Source organism: Myotis yumanensis, unplaced genomic scaffold (genome assembly GCF_028538775.1).
Source record: "Myotis yumanensis isolate MYYU_CA2020_CCGP unplaced genomic scaffold, mMyoYum1.0.hap1 SCAF_12, whole genome shotgun sequence".
Lineage (NCBI taxonomy): Eukaryota > Metazoa > Chordata > Mammalia > Chiroptera > Vespertilionidae > Myotis > Myotis yumanensis.
The window spans coordinates 38,449,842-38,471,487 of record NW_027223763.1 but is presented as its reverse complement, the minus strand read 5'-3'; the positions used below and the strand labels follow the sequence as shown (position 1 = coordinate 38,471,487).

The window sequence follows — 21,646 nt, the reverse complement described above, 5'->3', positions numbered from 1 at the left end:
CTTGCTGCATAAGAGATGTTCTGGGTAGCAAGTGACTTATTTTAATGGTTTTAATCTAAATAGCCCATGGCTACAAAGGACAGAGAATCAACATTTGATGGGTTTAGTCAAGAAGAATCTACATTTTTACACTGCAGAAGACAAATAGTGTTCCCATCCTCCTCAACTCCCGCACCCATGCAAGGCCTTGCTAATAATCATCACTATCATCTGTGGATTGATCCAAATTTTCTTCTCACTTTCCACCCCAGCATCGGCTTATCATCATGCTGCTGATTTCTGTCAGACACACTTTGCCACTAAGAATCTACCCTTCATTTTAAGGAACACAAAACCGAGTGCTTAGTAGAGAAGGGGAAGTGATTGTTGTAACTACCAAATTATAGTTTCTCAGTCAAGTGATCAACACTTTATGCACATCTGATCATGGAAATATGCAACACTTTATCCCCTCATGTAAGACGAGTATCATGCAGCTAAGACAGAAGTTCACATGCATTCTTAACTGACTGCAGCTTCACACGGCAGACAGATAGCAGCTTGACAAACATGGAGAAAACTGGAGGCAATTTTAAACTGTGACCTGGCCAGTTCAACACTCCCTCCTTTCATCCTTTAATACACAACAAAGAATGCACAAAGGCCAACTGCAGCTTGACCTCACCTGGCCCAAGCTCGGCCCTGGCCCCAAACTCAGTAAGTGTCAGTGACAGAAAGTATAAACCTGCTTCTCTTGCCTGGTTGACATCCATTTCCAAATATTATTTTTGTAGCAAACCCATAAAATCTGAAGTTTGCAGCAGAATACTTTGGAGCCATTGACAAATTTAGCAGAGCACAGCCAAGATGGACTTCATTTCACCATGTCTTTTTTTTTAAATATTTTTTATTGATTTTTTATGGAGAGGAAGGGAGAGAGATAGACAGTTAGAAACATCGATGAGAGAGAAACATCGACCAGCTGCCTCCTGCACACCTCCTACTGGGGATGTGCCTGCAACCAAGGTACATGCCCTTGACCGGAATCGAACCTGGGACCCTTCAGTCCGCAGGCCGACGCTCTATGTGCTGAGCCAAACCGGTTTGGCTCACCATGTCTTGTTAGAGGTAGTGCTTAGCCCCTAGAAATGGGGCTGTGATCCATATATAATGTCTCTTCATCATGAGAGTTGGAAGTCTGGTCCAGAGTCAATTCGTGGGTAAAAAGGATGCAGTTACGTAGCATCACTAAGTCTCAGAGGGCCAGTCTGGGACTAGGAAGGCCAGCAGTTCCTTCCCACTCTCTACCTGCAAGGGACCTACAAGAACGTGACTATCCTGTTATTGAAAGATTGTCTTACAAGGTCTCTCTAAAGGGCCATTGTTTAGGGGCAGTTGTTGGTTTTTATCGGGCCAGGGGTCAAGGAACAAAAGATATTTTGCATCCCACTTCTTCGAAATTTCCAGAAACACTTCCCGAGGCCTGAATTGTAAGACCTTTTTGCATCTTAGAAAATAATACATAATTTTAAGACTACTGTGTTTTAAGCTGGCACACTAAAACAGCTCTATTTAATTTGCCCCCCACAAAAATCAGAGGTCTATAGAGATTAACTTTCTGATGCAAGATTTATAGCAAGTAAGGGGGGGTTGCTTTGATTCAAGCCTATAGCATCAACCTTCCGCACAACACTGCCTCCCTTTTTAAGAATGGCAGAGAAAAATCAAGTCTATATTACATATGTTATAAGGCAGAGGGTAAGAGTTTTCTCCCAAGTCCAGAGAGAAAGCACACTGTATCCCTGGACTTGACTTTCTCTGCTTATGAGTTCAAAATAATGCTTCCATAAATAAACACCGAGTCCCTGTCATATACCAAGCTCTGAAGTGCTTCTTGTCCTCTTCAAGCTTATACTCTAACAGGAGACACAGACATAAAAACCCATGGCTATAATATGAAGCTATTTAAGTGTCTTAAAAGGAGCATAACAAATATTGTTGTCAGTCCAGAGGAGGAAGCTCACTTTGCCAATTAAATACTAATGTCCCAAAGCTTTCCAAGGACAGCCAATGATAGCTTGAAAAAGAAACAGAGTTGCCTCTAAAATGAAGAGAAGTCAAATGATATTTTACAACCTACAAAATGCAACATGTCAAAGTAGTCAATTGCAACTCTTAAAGATCCACATACAATTATATTTAAGTATATTTAAGGTAGGGTAAAGAGGAATTTTAATCTGTTTGATATGAAGTAGGACCTACAGAGGTAGGAGAACCTAGGTTCTGTTGGGATTACAATATAACCCTGCAAAAGAGGAAGAAATTGACTAATCATGCTGGGACTTGGGGGAATATATATATATATATTCATTCATTCATATTCCTGTTCTCTTTCCTCAAGAGTCCCACTTATAGCTACTTGACATTTCTCTTCAGTTGTTAATTTTGAAATGCCTGTTAGACATATCCAAAATAGACTTTAGACTCCCCAATGCCCTAAACATTACTATCGCCATATGTCTGCCATCACAGTAAATGGCATCACAATTCATTCACCCAGCTACTCAAAACCTAAGCTTATTCTTTTTTCGCCCCCCACATCCAATCCATTAGCAAGGTCCCATTAACCACACCTCCACCGTATCTCTCTGAATGGTGCACTCCCCACCTCCTAGTTGTAACTCTGTGTCAGACCACCATCTCCATCCTGGACTGCTGCAGGAGCCTCCTAACTAGGCTCCCTGATTTTCTTCCCCTCCTTTCCTCTTTTCTCTCTTCTCCCTTATCCATTCTCCACATGGATAGCAGAGTGCTATTACAAATACAAAATCAGATTTCACCTCTGCCTATTCACTCAGAGCAAAATCTGGATCCCTTAACTGAGATCTTCTGATCTCTCCTCATGCCCCTTTCCCCCTTGCTCATCATGTTCTAGTCCTACCAACTTTCTTTTGTTCTTTAAACACAAATGACTTGAGTATCAAGACCCCTGGTTGCCTTTCACCCTACAGGTCTTAATTCAAAACCCACTTCCTTGCAAAGCAATTCCCTCCACCACTCACTCCACACCTGCCCACCTTTTTTGGGCTTTTCATAGCACTTATCACAACATGACATTCTGTGGTTCATTTAGTTATTTTTTGTTAATCTCTCCCAGGACAACATCAGTACCATGAGAGCTAGGGCTTTGTCCATCTTGTTCACAGCTTATCTTTTATGTCTAACATAGCGCCTGAGCATCATCAACTCTCTATTCAGAGGAGCTAACTGACTTACTCAAAAACCGCATCAAGTCAACTCATGGCCTCCTGCCAATGTATTCAAGAAGCATTCATTCAGACAGAATGTTGAGGGGGTCATATTTGCTTCAGTCCCCAAGAGAGTGATCGCTACCTTGAGCCAGCTAAATGAAAGGACTAGGTACTAAGCAGAATTCAGCTATCAGATGAGCTCACATAGGGGAGGTAGCCCATAGCTTCTCTTCACTGCGATATTCATGGCCAGAGCAACAAATTTGGCAAGGCCTAGACTTAAAAACATGGGCCTTCTTTTCCTTCTAAGAGAAAACCCTCTAAAAACTCATTACCAGAGAAGAGGGAAAAGAAAGTGATATGCTTATACCTCCTGTCCCAAACAATGAAAATAACAGGAATAACAACAACTCCCATTATAGAACATTTCCTATGTGCTAAGCACTGTGCTAAATGCTTTCTAAGGATTATTTCATTCAATACTCCCAGTAGCCTAATTTTATCCTCTTTCTTACAAATGAGGAAGCAGGATTATAGTTGGCCCTTCAAATCCACAGATTATGCATCCACAGATTCAACCATAGTACATTTTTTTCTTGTCACTGCTCCCTAAATAATATAGCATAACTATTGACATAGCATTTACACTGTATTATGTATTATCAGTAACCTAGAGATGATTTATTAAAGTATATGGGAGAATGTGCATCGGTTACATGCAAATCAATTTTGGTATCTGCAGGGGGTTCCTGGAACCACTCCTTCATAGATACTGAGGGACGACTGTATATCTATTTTAGCTGATGTTGTCTGGTCCAAGGAACATGTTGTGGCTTGTGAATAGAGCAATGTCCACTCAGGCTTACACACCATGGCCACATACTGCTTTCTGTGATCAAGCTAGGAGTGGAAATCAATATTATCATGAGAATTAGTCTCAACTAATGCGCCGCACGGGCAAAAGAAATCAGAATGGACCCAGAGAAATGAGGCAGTAATTAAGAAGTGAGGATGTGATGCTCCTTTCATGCTAATTTTTCTTTGTCTGGGAAGCCAGCATTTGCATTATCTAGCCCCAGATGAAATGAGGAAGAAATAGAATGGAGATACAGAAAACATGGAAAAACATTACAATGCTGAAGACATCACATAATAAAAATTCTGTGAACTTCTTTGACAAATCTGGCAAAACAAATTCTTTCCAGGTGATATTAAACAGGATTTTTCTTGCCACCTGAATCATAACTGTTACAATATAATAAAAGCTAAAGTACCAATAAAATTTAAGGCTCTTTCTTTTTATTTTTTATTTTTTATTTTTTTTTTAAATATATTTTATTGATTTTTTACAGAGAGGAAGGGAGAGAGATAGAGAGTTAGAAACATCGATGAGAGAGAAACATCGATCAGCTGCCTCTTGCACATCTCCTACTGGGGATGTGCCCTTGACCGGAATCGAACCTGGGACCTTTCAGTCCGCAGGCCGACGCTCTATCCACTGAGCCAAACCGGTTTTGGCAAGGCTCTTTCTTATGTACAGGAATGTGATTTTTAATTGACTTGTGGCATAAAAAGAGCCACAAATATGACAGAAAGCAGAAGTCATCTTTCATTTTTATTATTGATTTTCAGAGAGGAAAAGGGAGAAAGAGGGAGAGAAAGAAGGAAAGGAAGAGCAACATCAATGTAAGAGAGCAACATGGATCAGGTGCCTCTTGTATGTGCCATGACAGGGGATCAAACTCACAACTTAGGTATGTGTCCTGACCAGGAATCAAACCTATGACCTTCTGGTGCATAGGACAGCACTCCAACCAACTGAACTGTACCAGCCAGGGCAGCAGGAGTCATCTTAACCATATTCTCTCCTACTCCATCTGATCCATCAGCAAGTCAAGACAATTCTACCTCCAAAATATGAATTGGATCCATTTGTCCTCTACCTTTACTGCTTTTGTCCTAATTCTCACATCCTGGGTCAAGTTACCTGGGCTATTGCAACATTTCCTAATTGGTGTCATTTAATATACACCTCGTGTGTCCACACTCCACTTGTCTTCACCTTATTCCTCCAATCTATCTACACAGCAGCCAGAGTGCTCTTTTTAAAAGTTAAAAGCTCACATAAGACTCCACTATTTAAAACCCTCCCGTGGCTTTCTATTTCGCTTGCGATGAAGTTGAAATTCTTTTCAATGGCCATCAAGGCCTTGGTGAATCTGACCCATCACACCTCTCAAGCCCATCTCATGCCTCCCTTCATATTTTCTAGCCACAATGGCTTTCCCTGATATATCTATTCTGCTTTGTGCCTTAGAACTTTCCCATATGCCATTTGCCCTACTTTAATGCTATCCCACTCCCCATCATCTACACCTGGCTAACATTTATTTATTACCTAGGCCTCAGTTTAAATGTCACTTGTTCATTTCCAGATCCTTCTACACAAGGTTAGATCTCCTCATATAAGCTTTCATGGAAGCTTCTACCTTACTTTCATATTAATTACATTGTAAATAGCTTGTTAATTGTAGGAATATTTGTTTGATGTATATAATTCTTACTACAAAGTTTGCTCCATGAGGGCAAAGTCTGTAAATGTCTTATATCTGATGAATCTAGTAAATATCTCTTAAAGTATAAGTACTTGATAGCTCTCTGATCAATAGATGAGTAAGTCAATGAATAAATAATTGAGTGAGTAACTGAGTAAATGACAGGGAGGAAATAGCCCTGACTCAGACATTGGGACAACTAAGTTCTAATCCTGATTTTCTGTGACCTCAGTATGGCCCTCTATGTGGCTACACCTCGGTTTCCCTATTGTCAGCCTCATCCCTGTGACCCTTCCAGTCCTTCTAGTCAATGGAAAAAAAAAATCCCAGGAGATTTCATGGAGATTCTATCACTGGCCCTAAAACACACAGAAAAACCTTAGGGACAAACTCAATAAAGCTAATGTTTTAAGACATTGCCACTGAAAGTGTGCAGTACCAGCAGGAGTGGGAGTTGGATACTGTGGTTGCAGAGTTCTAAAGTGACCCCCTAAGATTCCCATTCACAAGCCATTCAGTGCTGTGAAGGGACTTTGCAGATGGAATTAAAGGTTATTACTGACTGACTTTAAAATAAGATTATGCTGAATTATCCATGTGGGCCCAAGGTAGAGTCAGAGAGATGCAGTGGAAGGAGGCAGAGAGGGCATGAGGCAGAGGAAGGATCAGAGAGATCCAAGAAGTGAGAAAGATATAACCCCAGTTACTGGCTTTGAGGATACAGAAAGGTGGCCATGAGCCAAGAAATGCATGCAGCTTCTAAAAACTGAGAACATTTCCCCAGCCAACAAGTAGCAAGGAAACAGGGAACCTAGTCCTGAATTCTGCCATCAACCTGAATGAACTTGGAGCAGATGTATCCCCAGAGCCTCCAAAAAGAATGCAGCCTATGACACCTTGATTCCAGCCTTGTAAAACCTGGAGCAGAGAAGCAGCTGAGCCACACTGTGCCCTGGCTCTGACCTACTGAACTGTGAGATAATAAATGCTGTTTTGTTAAGCCACAAAATTCATGATAACTTGTTACAGCAGCAATAGAAAACTAATGCATATTAGCTGATCTTCATAACTCCTGCCTAAGGGGCAGGCTTCTAATTACACATGTAAGGCCCCTCTTAATCTTCTCCAGAGACCCTGGAGGACGGGCGCTATCTTTGTGCTCTCCCTCTGCCTCCCTCCAGGTGGCTGGTATCTCTGGAAAAAGTACTTGTACACAAGTTGAAGCCTGGCTATTTTCCGAGTACCACCCAAAGGATACCTCTAGATTGCCTGGCTCTGGCAGCCAAGAGGGACTTACACATTCAGTCTTACAAGACTGTATATACAGGGGTGGGCAAAACCAGGCTTACAGTTGTTCACATGAAAAAATATATAATACAAGAATAAATAATAATACAAAAATAAACTGTGTTCTGTGTACTCGCGACTAAAAACCTACTTTTGCCCACTCCTGTATTTGCATATTTTAAAAGTTGCTTCCTGAGTTTTTAAATCTCAAGCCGGGCTTTTGAGTCTGGCTTCAGTTCAGCCTGAATCCAGGTGCTGACTGAAATCCTCCCCTTTGTGACACTAACAGCTCTTGGCACACCCTAAACTACTAGAATCCACTAAAAGTAAAATAGACTGCTTGAATAATCACAAAGGATTGGGAGACAACCAAGAGCTAGGGCAGGATTGAATAATAAGGTTCATCCCCTACACAAGGCCACTCCTTCAAGACTGGGAGAGGTAGCTGAAACCGGTTTGGCTCAGTGGATAGAGCGTCGGCCTGCGGACTGAGGGGTCCCGGGTTCGATTCCGGTCAAGGGCATGTACCTTGGTTGCGGGCACATCCCCAGTGGGAGCTGTGCAGGAGGCAGCTGATCGATGTTTCCCTCTCATCGATGTTTCTGACTCTCTATCTCTCTCCCTTCCTCTCTGTAAAAAATCAATAAAAAACATATTTAAAAAAAAAAAAAAAAAAAAGACTGGGAGAGGTAGCTGTTTTATCATATGCATAGAAACCAACACAGAAAGTTAAGAAAAACAAAGAAACATAGAAATATATTCCAAATGAAAGAACAAGATAAAACCTCAGTAAAAAGTTCTTAATGAAATTGTAAGTTATTTGCCTGATAAAGAGTTCAAAATAATGGTCATAAGTATGCTCAGTGAACTCAAGGGGGGTGGGAGAGAATGAATGATCACAAAGAGATGGAAATATAAGAGAGTACCAAATAGAAGTTACAGATAAAAAAATACATAACTGCAATGAAAAAATATGATAGATGGGTTCAACAGCAGACTAGATGAAGCAGAAGAAAAGATCAGTGAACTCAAATACAGGATTGGCACTCACCCAACAGCATCAGCAAAAAGAAGAATGAAAAAAAAAAAAATACAGATAGCTTAAGGGACTTGTGGGACCTCATCAAACTGACCAACATTCATTCTATCGGGGTCCCAGACAAGAGAGACAGAAAGAGGCAGAAAATATATTGGAAGAAATAATGGCTGAACTTCCATAACCTGAAAAAGAAAACAAACACTCAAATCCAGAAATTCCAGAGGGTTCCAATTAAAATAACTCAGAACTGCCTACTTCTGGTCAAGATGTCAGAGTAGGTAAATTCTATGCTTACCTCCCAGAATCACCCAAAAATTACACCTAAATTATAGAACAACTATCATTGAGAATACCTGAAGACTAGTTGAACAGAATTTCTTTAACTAAGGATATAAAGAATAAGCCACATTGAGACTAGGAGGAATGGGCAGGACCCATACCCACAGTGTGGCCATTTAGAATCAAGAGAGAGATCTCAGCTGTGGAGGTCTCCCCTGAGGAGCAAGGATTCCCTGCCCCACACAGGTCTCCCCAGCACAGGTCCCAGTGCAGGGAAGAGGAGTTCCTATACCATCTGGGTGTGAAAACCAGCAGAGACCGCATCTGAGAAAGACAAAGGGCTAGGGGAAGACTGAGACATGCTGCTCTTAAAGGTCCAGAATATAGACTCACTCACTAAAAACTCATTCTAAGCTCCAGTTTAGAGGCAGCAGCTGAAAAAACACCAAGTACATACAGGGAGGAACTACAGTGACTAACTTCAGGATGAGGGCTGTAGGGCAGGGGCTGGGACAGAAGCCTAGCTCCTTTGGTGAGCTGTCCTTTCACCAGCACAGGCAGGCACCAAATCTGTGCCCTCCATTGATCTGGTTTACACCATTCACTTGCCCTGGTGATTCCCTGAGACACCCAACTCACTCACCCCAGGTGGAGCTTCTTCCAGCAGCTCCTCCTGCAATAACAATAACAAGAAACCTGTCTTGGATTGCACTGCAGACTTTCCTCAAATCTTTCAAAGGTTCACAAACCCCAAACAAACAACACCGGCATGCCTTGTAGCTCTTGCTAAGTGACCCCCAGCCCAGTACAATCAGCAACCAGTTTCAACTTTATTTGTAACTCCCTTCAGGTAGCCCCAAGCCTGGCATAAGTGTCAGACAGTCTTGACCTGGAATGTAACTTCAACTAAGCATCATGCCTGGCACAAGTGACAGCTAGCCTCCTCTCACAGACTGGTGCCCACCAAAAGGTCCAAGGGAACCTCGGTTCACAGTGTAGACTCTCCCAAGCACTTCCAAGCCCACCACGGGCAGCAATCAACCACAGATCATTCTGTAGCTCCTACACCAAGTGGCCTTAAGCCTGGCGCAAGTGGTGGCTCACCATACCAGAGCCACTCCAAGGAGGCTCCAGACCCAAGACACCCAGTGGTGAGCTAAAGACCACGCCAGAGCACCATCTAACCAGCTTCAAAAATGACACACTCAAAAGGCAGATTCAAAGGCACCACAGCCCCACCAAAATGACTCTGACTTCATGGGGACAACCTTCATAACAGCTCATACACTACCATCATGGCTAACCCTCATAGTCAGTCAGCCTAAGGGTCAACCACTGACATGCCAACAACAACTGACGCCCAACTACAACAGGAGGGCACACACAACCCACACAGGGGACACCCCTGGAGCCCCCAGCTCAGGTGACAAAGGAGATTATGCCATGGGGCTCTGCAAGGCACCTTCTTCATAAAGCTATTCAAGACAGGGAAATGTAACAGTTCTACCTAATGAATAAAAACAAACACAGGGAATTAGCCAAAATGAGGACACACACACACACAAAAGTCCCAAATGAAAGAACAGGACAAAAACCAAAGAACTAAATGAAATGTTGTCAAGCAATCCACCTGACACAAAGCTCAAAACACTGATTATAAGGATGCTTAATGAATGTAAGGGAAAAATAAACTCAGTAAGAACTTACACAAAGAGATAGGAAACATAAAAAAGAAGACACAAAACACAAAAAGAACTAGTCAGAAATGAAGACTACAATAACTGCAATGAAGAATATACTAGAGCAGTAGTGGGGAATGTCCTGCCCACGGGCCATATAAGGCATGTGAAATCATTTGGTCTGGCCCTGCCAAGACAACCGCAGGTGGGACTCAAAATTCAATAAATCTAGGAGGCTTTTTCATAGCAACATAAATTTATATTAAGTGAATTATATTAAATGAATGATGTCATAAATATCCAAATGGCCCTTGGCAGAAAAAAATTGGAGAACGTAGAGGAAATGAATAAATTCCTAGAAACATAACATCTTCCAAGACTGAATCACAAAGAAACAGAAAATCTGAACAGACCAATAACTAAATCAATCAGTATTTTAAAAAACTCCCTAGCCCTGGCCAGTGTGCTCAGTGGTTAGAGTGTCAGCCCATGCACCTAAGGGTTGTGAGTTTGATTCCCAGATAAGGACACGTATTTGGGTTACAAGTTTGCTCCCTGCCCCCAATCAGAGTACATATGGGAGGCAACCAGCGGATGTGTCTCTCTCACATCAATGTTTCTCTCTATCTCTGAAAAGCAATGTTAAAAATATCCTCAGGTGAGGATTAACAAAAGTAATAAACTCCCTCCAAAAAAACAAAAGTCCTGGACTAGATGGCTTCACAGATAAATTTTATCAAATATTCAAAAAAGAATTACTACCTATCCTTCTCAAACTATTCCAAAAAATTGAAGAGGAGGGAAGGCTCCCAAACTCATTTTATGAAGCCAGCATTGCCCATCGCCCTGATACCAAAACCAGATGAAGAAGGAAGGAAGGAAGGAAGGAAGGAAGGAAGGAAGGAAGGAAGGAAGGAAGGAAGGAAGGGAGGAAGGAAGGGAGGGAGGGAGGGAGGGAGGAAGGGAGGGAGGAAATTGTAGGCCAATATTTTCTGATCAACATAGATGCCAAAATTTTCAACAAAATGTTAGCAAACTGATTTCAACAATACACTAAAAAGAGCAGACACCATGATCATGTGGAATTTATTCCTGGGATATAAGGCTGGTTTGATATCCCCAAATCAATTGATGTGTTACATCACAAACAAAATGAAGGATAAAATCATATGATCATATCAATAGATATAGCAAAAGCATTTGACAAAATCCAGCATCCATTATTATGGGAACATATCTTTTATTATGTTGAGGTATGTTCCCTCTGTTCCACTCTCAGCAAAGTGGAACAGAGGGAACATACTACAACATAATAAAGGCCATATATGACAAACCCACAGCTAACATCATACTCAATGGTGAAAGACTGAAAGCTTTTTCTCTAAGATCAAGAGCAAGACAAGGATATCCACTATCACCACCTTTAATCAACATCGTATTGAAAGTCCTAGCTGTAGCAATCAGGCAGGAAAAGGAAATAAAAGGCATCCAAACTGGAAAGGAAGAAGTAAAACTCATTATTTGCAAATGACATGATATTATATAGAGAAGCCCAAAAAACTATTAGAACTAATACATGAATTCAGTAAAGTAGCAAGACATACAGATATTGGTTATTTTTTCATACACCAATAACTATCAGAAAGAGAAGTTAAGAAAACAATCCCATTTACAATTGCATCAAAAAAATACAAAATACCTAGGAATAAGTTTAACCAAGTAGATAAAAGACCCATAGTTGGAAAACTATAAGACATTAAAGAAAGAAATTGAAGAAGGTAAATTGAAAGATTCCCTATGAAAATTCCAATTGCATTTTTCATAGAGCTAGGAAAAATTTTTCCTAAAATTTATATGAAACCATAAAATAGCCAAAGTAATATTGAGAAAGAACAACAAACTGAAAGTATCATGCTACCTGATATCAAATTATACTGCAAGCCTATAGTTATCAAAACAGCATGGTACTGACATAAAAACAGATACATAGATCCATGGAACAAAATAGAGAGCCCAAAAGTAAACCCACACCTATATTGTCAATTAGTCTATGACAAAGGAAGTAAGAATATACAATGAGGTAAAGTCTCTTCAATAAATGGTGTTGGAAAAACTGAACAGATACACACAAAAGAATGAAACAGGATCATTTTCTTACACCATATACAAGAATAAACTCAATGTGGATTAAAGACTTAAATACAACACACAAAACCATAAAACCCCTAGGAGAAACATAGGCAGTAAAAACTCTGACATTGCTCTGAGTAATACTTATTTGAAATAATCTCCTCAGGCAAGGAAAACTGAAGTAAATATATAAACAAATGAGATTACATCAAACTAAAAAGCGTTTACACAGTAAAGGAAACCATCATAAAAGTGAAAAGTCACATACTGACTGGAAGAAGATAATCTCTCATGATACATCCCATATTGAGTTACTTTCAAAAGTATATAAGGATTTCAGACTACTTAACACCAAACAACAAACCCAATCCAATTAAAAAATGGGAAGAGGACCTGATTCCCCGTCCCCCAAAAGAAGACATACAGATGGCCAATAGACACATGTAAAGATGCTCAACATCTCTAATCATCATGGAAATGCAAGTTAAAATCATAAGATATCACCTCGTACCTGTCAGAATGGCTATCATCAATAAATCAACAAACGAGTGAAGGCGATGTGGAGAAAAGGGAACCTTCATACACAATAGGTGGGATTGTAAATTGATGCAGCCACTGTGGAAAACAGAATGGAGGTTCCTCAAAAAATTAAGAATGGAACTACCATATTACCTAGCAATTCCACTTCTGAGTATTTATCTGAAGAAACCCAAAATAATTTAAAAAGATACATGCATCCATATGTTTATTGCAGCCTTATTTACAATTGCCAAGATATGAAAGCAACCTAAGTGTCCACTAATAAATGCATGGATAAGGAAGATGTAGAGGACTCTATCAAACTAAAAAGCTTCTACATAGCAAACTATCAACAAAATAAAAGATAACATGGGAGAAAAACATTTGCAAATCATATGTCTGATAAGAGTTAATATCCAAAACATTAAAGCAATCATACAACTCAATAACAAAAATACACACACACACACACAATCTGATTTTAAAATGGGCAAAAATTCTAATAGACATTTTTCTAAAGAAGATATACAAACAGGTACATAAAAAGGTGCTCAGTATCAGTGAAATGTAAATCATTACCACATGAGATATCATTCTCACCCCTGTTAGAATGGTTAGTATAAAAAAGACAAGAGACATGTAATGGTGAGGTGGAGAGAGTATCCTGGATTATCAAGGTGGGCCCACATACCCTGTAAGAGGGAGGTAGAGGAAGATTTTATTACAAAAGAAGGTGATCTAATGATCTCAGCAAAGATCTTTAATTTAGTCATATTGACAAAAATCCCTTTTCCCCTATAATGTAGCATTCACAGGTTCCTGGGATGAGGACCTGGATATCTCTGGGAGCCCTTATTCAGCCTCTCACACTTGACCAGGGCATCTAACTCTCTGAGCCACCATTTTTCCTCAGTAAAATAGAAATAATAGTATACCCACATGAGGATGTTACTGTGTTGCACACTTTAAGTCACTAAAGAAATGTTCACTGGATTGTTAAATGCTTCTGGCTACTCTTGTGTTTATCTTACGTTAATTCATTAACTCTATTCATTCCCTCGCCTTTTATTAAATTTACTATGTGTCAAGTATTGTGCTAGGCACAGGGGGTATAATAGAGAGAGGAATCACACTTATATGGTTTTATACTGTAAAAGAGACAGGTAAGTACTAGGCAGAAAATCCCCCGATGTGTCAGCATGTGCTATGAAGAGAGACTGGAGAGGAAATGCTCTATGCGTTCTACAGGGATACAAAGGAAAAGGTTGTCAGCCCTCTGGCTAGAGGCAGGAGTAGGACAGAGCTGGAGAAAGGGCCTGGGAAGTGACAGGAAGATGTGAAACAGCCCAGAGCACCTAGAAAGTGCCAGTTTTATCCTATTGGAGCTCTGGGTACAAGGAGTTGGGGGGCAGTGAGAGAGATGAGCTAACAGCGCTGGCTGGGGTCTGACTGCCCACTGCCCCTCGTGCCAGGTGAAGGATCTGGACTGTGTCATGTGCTCAGGGAGCCACTGAGAAAGAAGTTTACCAGCCTTCTTTATCATCCCATCCTCAGGAGTCATGGGGCGCCAGCAGGGAACCCTGGAAGCTCAGGCCTCCTGGCAGATAGTTAAATAACAAACTCACAGAGAGTTCTCTGTGAAGTGGTACTGGCTTTTTAAAGCACCTCTTGCCTTTTCTTCCTCATCCAGAGCCCCTTTGTGATTTATATTTTCAGATTTTTATCTTTAGAGCCTCACATTATAGCGAGCCATCATCTCCCTTAGGATCTGTCAATCTCATTTTTAAGTCATTCACTCCTAAAAATATTCTTGTATTTTATTATATATCTCACTTAATCCCCTACTTGTGACTTTCTTTTATGAGAATGTTCAAAGGGTAAATTTGCTGTATTAACTATTGTGCATTTGGCAGAGCCCAATCATTCTGATTGCCTGTGCAATATTTTTCCCAGCCTGGGGAGTTTTGCTGAAAAGTGGATTGATGGTAATTGTGCTGAGACTTTAGTTGATAATGTCTGCTTTCCTGGATGCACAGTCCCTGGTCTGCTTTGTCCCTCCACCCTTCCTCCTGAAACATAGCATAGTCACTCTCTAAAGTGCTTTTGTCAACTGATACCATCCTCTCCATGAACTTCAATGAATTGGCAGTACACTTCTGTGCTGGAAAGACATTTTGCATTAAAAATTGGATTCACAATAGGCAATCTGCCTGGGAACCACATGTCTAGGAAAGCAGTCATTTTTAACTGAGGATATTACAAGCCCAGATAGACTAGGACTGGTGTACTCCTGGAAGCAAAATTACTGTACTGCATGTTGGCAATTAACCTTGTCAACTAACTTCCAGAACAACTGCTGCCTAATGCACACACCATCTTCTTGGGTTCTACGGCTTGGGTCCCATTACATTCTACATGCACCTGCGTTCCCATCACTGAGCCTCACCAACACTCTGATTTGCTTGCCCTCGTCCCCTTTCTTTTCCACAGCATTTATTAGCCTCTAACCATACTAACCATATATAGTTTACTAGTTTATTGTAATTGTGGCTTACCCTCTACCTCCTACACTATAATGTAAGTTCCACCAGAGAAGATATTTATATTTTGCCAACTATTATATCCAAAAATTCCTGGGCTATTGCCTGACATGTAGTATGTGGCTCAATAATTATATGTTGGATGAATTAATACATTTCCATGGAGCTTTCAGCTAACAAATGACTTTTTTTTTTACATCCATGACTCCAAACATGTCAATCTAACATATTTACTAAATGTTGTGACCACTTTATCATGTGGCAAGTAATGGTCCAGGTCAAGGGAAATTATTCCTGACCTCAAAGATGAACTAGTCCCATGGGAGAGGCACATGTGGGCAGAAATACCAGTTGGAATGTAGGATAAATTAGAAATATGTACAAAGCACAGTAGAGTACAAAAAAATTCAAATTCAGCTGCACAGTGGTGTGGTAGAAAAGGCTCAGAAAAAGCTTCATAGAGGCGGCAACTTGAAGTTGTAAATAATGAGTACAAGTTTTCTAGGAGAATAGAGAAGGGATAAGGACAAAGCTAGCAGATTTTCTAAGTGAGAGAATGCATGATGGGCTGGAAGTCTCTAGGGAATCCCAGAGCATAGGAATGTGACTTAGTTAGTCTCTCTCCCCGACCCCAGACCAACCTTGAGACAAAGATTCAAGTGCAAGAGGTTTATTTGGGAGATGAAAGAAAGTGCCAGTGGTAGAATGGGAAAGCAAGAGAAGAAAGAGAAGTCAGCCAATAAAGGCTATGCTAGAAAGCCAGCTACCATGGAGGGTGACTGGAGAGGCCTCCTGTGGGGAAACTCTGGAAAATGAAATAGAACACAGGCCTCGGAGTTCTCACTGGCGGGACAATCGATCTGTGGTCTTCATACACCAGATCCCCGTCATTGGTGGAGGAAAAGTCCTGGGAGTCAGTTCCCTGGTCCTCCCGGCGTGCCATGCGTGTCTGACAGAGCAGCCTTCTGAGGTACTGGAGAAAACCTCATACTAACACAAGCATACATGCTCCCCTGGACATTGGTTTCTGCACACTGACATGTCCACGGGATTGTGTGGAGCCTCCAGAGAGTCTGCTATGGTTCATAAGGAGAGCTGCAGGGGAGAAGTCTAGAGATGGAGGCAAGGGACAAATTTTGAGAACTCTTTACAAGCTGTTCCTTGGAGTTTTATTCTGTATTAAGGGAGCAATACTGGAATATTTTAGGCAAGAGAATAGGATAAAGTTTGAGTTTGAAAGAGGCCTCTGGTTAGAGGGTGGGGGAGCAGATAATAAGTCCAGGAAACCAGTGAGATAAACTTATCACATGGGATGGGAAAGACTGGGCTAGAAGTCATGTGGTGGTGGTAAAGATGGAGATGAGGAGACCAAACTGAAAGATGTTCAGGAGATAGAATTGATAGAAATTTTAAGAAAAGAGGTGTGGGGTGGGATGGAGTACAGGATGAGTTCCCTATGCTACCTACCTCTCTTGACTAGATGGTGATGGCACTAACCTAGACAGGGAGTATAGGAGGGACACATCAGTACTGGGGTAAGTCTTTTTGGACATGTTGGAGTGGAGATACCTGCAAAGTATCTAGGTGGACAGTGGATAAGAGATAATTAAACTCATGAGACAGATCTATACTGGGAAGAGCTATTTAGGAATCACCACTTTATAGAAGATATTTGAAGGCAGGGAAACCAGCAATTCCAGAATAAATAACTAGAAGTTTATCACCTGTGATGAGTTAGTCGAATGTTACTATCAACATCCTTTTAGTTTCAAGTCCTTTGCCAACTTAGAGATGGCATGTCTTTCTTTTCCTCTACATCTTCCCCAAGTCATCTCTTTACCCTTGGCCTAGTTGCACATGAAGAGGGAGAAGATAAATTGTGTGATTTGGAACAAGCTGTGTAAACTCCCATTGTCAGCTTCTTCATCTATAAAAAGGGGATCTCCTAGGTGGAGATGATCTTGTCTACTAATCAACTGAAGAAACTGAACATGAAAGGCATCAAACTTATGCTCTTACCTTACCAGACACTTAGCCTAGTTGGTACAGTACACTGCTCACTGCAGCTGCACAGCACTGTCTCCCCTGCATGTGCCTTTACCTGCCGGGCTAGTTCACCTTTTACCTAAGACGCGGTAACTAACTGAAGAGCATCCTTAGAATGGTCGCAAAATGCATGTAAGCTGCCGAAACCACTGTGATAAGAGCCCTTGGTAACAATTTACCTTCGTTCTGCATGGGTTTTACTCTAAGTGTATACAGATGTATGACTTTTCTGCCAAATAGTCATCCTGGCCAAGAATGGGATGGCCCCTCCACAGGAATGCGTAGGTGATGACATTTCTTTCACCATCTTGGCATCCAAACATGACACTCGATCTGGTAACAATGCACTAAGCTCCTGATTGTTTATGGCACAGCTCTAGGCAGAATGGGCTGTGAACGCCTACACTACTGCACTCCATCCACTCTTGTGTGTATCAGAGACAGAACACAGCCGCTTGATGTTCAGCAGGCCCCCAAAAATAGCCACTGTCAAAATTCTGTCTGTGGCATGTATATAAACATACAGAGCTATGCCAGGAGTCACATGGTTTCAAAACATCTGCCAGATCATCCCAACCCGCTTCCCTCACATTCTCAAGCCATCATTTCTTTACTTACTCAAGTTCAAGTCCATGGAACTGACACCTCTTTCTCCACTCATCCCTTGTATGCAGGCAGTCATTATCCTATATAATAAAAGCCTAATATGCTAAGTGTCCGGTCATCCAGTCAGCCTTTCAACCAACCAAAGTGTAATATGCTAATGATATGCTACGGCCACTCAACTGCTCGCTATGATGTGCACTGACCACCAGGGAGCAGATGCTCAACTGGTGGCAGGGCGAAGGGCCAGCGAGTGGGCGGCGCAGGGCCACCAGCCAAGGTAGGTGCGGGGGGCGGGGGGGGCCTCGATCACCCTGCCTGCTGCCCTGCAGAGGGAGGCGACCGGCAAGGGGGGCAGGGCCAGTGAGCAGGTGGTGCCAGGCCAGCCAAGGAAAGTGCAAGCAGGAGCCCAAATCACCCCATTGGTTGCCCCACAGATTGGCCCTGATTGCCGGCAGGGCCTAGGGACCCTACCTGTGCACCGGGCCTCTAGTTTATCAATAGTAGTACTACTAGTCATTCCTATTTAGTGTATGTCAGGCTGACCCTGTGTTAAGTGCTTGTAAGTACCTTATCAAATTTAGTTACAACTTTCCAAGATAGGACTATTTTTATCCCATCTTGCAGCTGTAGACATGTGGAGTAGAGAAGAAGGAGCCCAAATCACAAAGCTAGAAAATGGCAGAGCTGGAATTTGGATGCAGTTTCTCTGTCACTAAACTGCACTATATTCCCTCTTGTGGCGCATCAATAATCGTATCTTTTATTTATGAGGCACTCTGAAGTTCACAAAGCATTCTCACAAGGCATATCATGTGATCCTCCAAACAGAGCAGAGAACTCGGCAGAACATATCTTATCCCCATTTTCACAGAAGTGACTAAGACTCAGAGTTAACCTGACTTGCTCACAGCCACTTGTGTCTGAGCCTTGGACTCAGACCTTCGGTCTCTTTTCATTATTCCCATAAATATCATGCTCTTTCCTCAGAGAAAATGTTTCTTTTTTTGAATGACCAATGTATAAAATTTACTAGAAGGTCAGTTTTGGCTTTCTACAAAGACATTTTTCATAATCAGAGTTTTTCAAAAGCATAACAGGAGGGAATGTGTTCTCCGTCCCTTTCGGTTTTCAAACACTGGGCAGTCCCTGGACTAGAAAGCCATAACAATGCCCAAGCCCCAGGAGAGGGGAGGAGGCGGCAGATGGAGTAGATGAGCTCTTAGACCCATCTACTCCTCAGATCCTATGACTCTGTTTCCTGGCAACCACACTGTCTTCATCATTTTGGTTGCAGTAGCTCTATTCCCTCCCTCCTGGCTCACTCATGTCATCTCCTAGCTGACTTCCTGGACTGTCCCGTCTAACCCATCCAGCCTCCCTTGATCAAGGTTATCTTCCAACACAGATTTTCCCATTTGTAATTCTCTTCCTAAATCTTCATGGCCCCCTTTGGCCAACCACACCTATTTGATAACTGTCGGATATTTCTTGGTTTCTCTACATCCTCTATACAAACTTTTTTTTCATTTCCTCCACACTCAGTTTCTGCTTCAGTCAACCCAATCATTAACTTGAGTCACACAGACATCATACCTATTTCCTTTGCTTTCTTTGTTCCCTTCTCCTGAAATATTCTCCACTTTCCCCCTTGTCCACCTAGCCATAGTCCCAGTTTGTTTTTTTTTTCAGGCCTAAGTCAATCTTATTACAGTACAACAATGACAAAACACACAATTTTAATGAATTTCTTACCCAACACACAAAAGTATAGAAATAATCTTCTAGTCATGCATTGAGGCAATGGGAACACAAAAGATAGCCCTGCCCTCAGGGAAAGATACAATCAGCTGTCCTGTGCAATCATTACATTTTAAACACTGGTTCTACATTGGCTTATATTCTTTGTATTTTGTGAAAGCTGATTCTGTCTCATAAAAGGTAGCCATCTCCAACACAGCCCCTCGAAATGGCCGGTAAGCAATAGCTACAACTTGCATGATTCAAGTGTCTAGGATTGCATAACCTCCCCTTACCCCATATTCTCACACACATACACATATGCACATGCAACCCACCAATTATTTGAATTTCCAGCATAGTGGAAGGGGCACATGGCATTTAGAGTGTTCGAGGCCTGGGATTATCCCCTCTTTCTGGGAAAAGGAGTGACACAGAACCTGGGTTCAAGAACTACAGTTTGGAGTCTGACCTCTGGTTTAAACCCCAGCTCTGCCACAAGCTGGGTGACTTTAATAGGTCACTTAATGTCTCACTGCCTCAACTTCGTCAACAGAAAAATGAAGATGATACAGAAGAGCTGTACCCAGCACCATCCTTTTCCCTGTGGGGTTATTATTGTAAAGATTAAGTGAACTAATACAAACACACCATCAGAACAAGTCCTAGCAAATGGTCATCACGGAATAAGTGTTTGCTATTCTTATCATCACTAATATGGTGACCTTAGGTGACTTAAATTTCTTGAGTGTCTGTGTCCTCATCTTTAAGATGAGAGCAGTGCTCATCTCCATAACTGGCTCTGAGAATTAAATGTGAAAGCATTGAGAAAGCACCCAGCTCTCCCAGGAGAGGTTCCTCATCTTTGACCCAAGGCCTGGACTTCTAACGCCACATGATACATCTTTCTCCTGCCTCTGCTCCTCATAGCAGTTTCACATGTCAATCATTCCTGCTACTGTAGTAAGCGCTTGTTTTTATCCCATAGAAAATATTTGCCTCTTACAAATTCAGCTTTAGGAAATTACCACCTAAATTACACCAGATGATTGCATAAGCAAAAGACGGGTCAAGTTCACCGAGCCCGCAGGCGGCTTCTCCACAGCCAGCCGGTCTGTGTTAGCCAACTAAGAACCGAAGAAAGAGGAACTGGCCTTCTCCAGGAGGGTTGGGGCCCCCAGTACATCACAGCATGTAAAATGTGGGTAAGATGAATATCAAGAGCAGCCTTGAAAGCAAAAAGGAGTCAAAGCAGGTCAGACAGCTGCTGGAGGGAGCTTAGGAGGGAGGAGAGCCTGACTCACCAGCTCTGCCCGTGGGGATCATGCAACCGAGTTTCCAGGAAGCGCAGGCTTCCCAGTCCTGGATGCTAGGCCCCACCTCACAGCCTGGTGGGTGCAGACCTAAGCCTTGGGCTGGACTCTGAGAGCCCAGGGCGCCTAAAATGGGGTTAAGACTGGTTGCCTTGGTTGCCTGCTCTCTAGAAATTATGCTGAGCAGCCCTCCCCGACCCAGGACAACCGTTTAACTAGCACAGGAAGGCACGGAGGTCCCCTCGGGAGACACCCAGGGTCTTCTGGGCTGGGCTTGGCTGTGGAAAATGGAAGTCAGGCCCAAGGGAGGAGACTTCAAACTCAAATACTGACTTGCCTACCTTCCAGCCAAGGTTGTGCTTCCTCCCAGAAGAATGGAATTGTTCTTGAGGCTCCTGCAGACTTTCTAGAGCCTTGCCTTGAGTGAATGCAGAGGTGTCCTGCAAGGCTCCATATGACTTCTCTGTAGGACTAGGCTGGGAAGTTCTCAGCTCCATTAGGGGGCAGCATGCAAAGACTGCAAGTTCACTGAGGAACCACTGGCACAGAAGGGGTGGAGGGATGCTCGAAGGGCATCTAAAGGAGAAAGCAAGGCATTAAGGTACAAGTAAGACAAGAGCACACAGAGTCATACCATTCTGGAATGTTTTGATGGAGCCAGAATCCTCTCATGAGACATTCCTCGG

At 42.1% G+C, this 21,646-nt stretch overlaps 1 protein-coding gene across 2 annotated transcripts in view; it reads left to right on the top strand.

Annotated features, from left to right (window-relative positions):
* Nucleotides 1-21,646, top strand: part of PCSK5 (proprotein convertase subtilisin/kexin type 5) — a 413,582-nt gene that overhangs the window by 279,055 nt on the left and 112,881 nt on the right. The window lies entirely within an intron of this gene.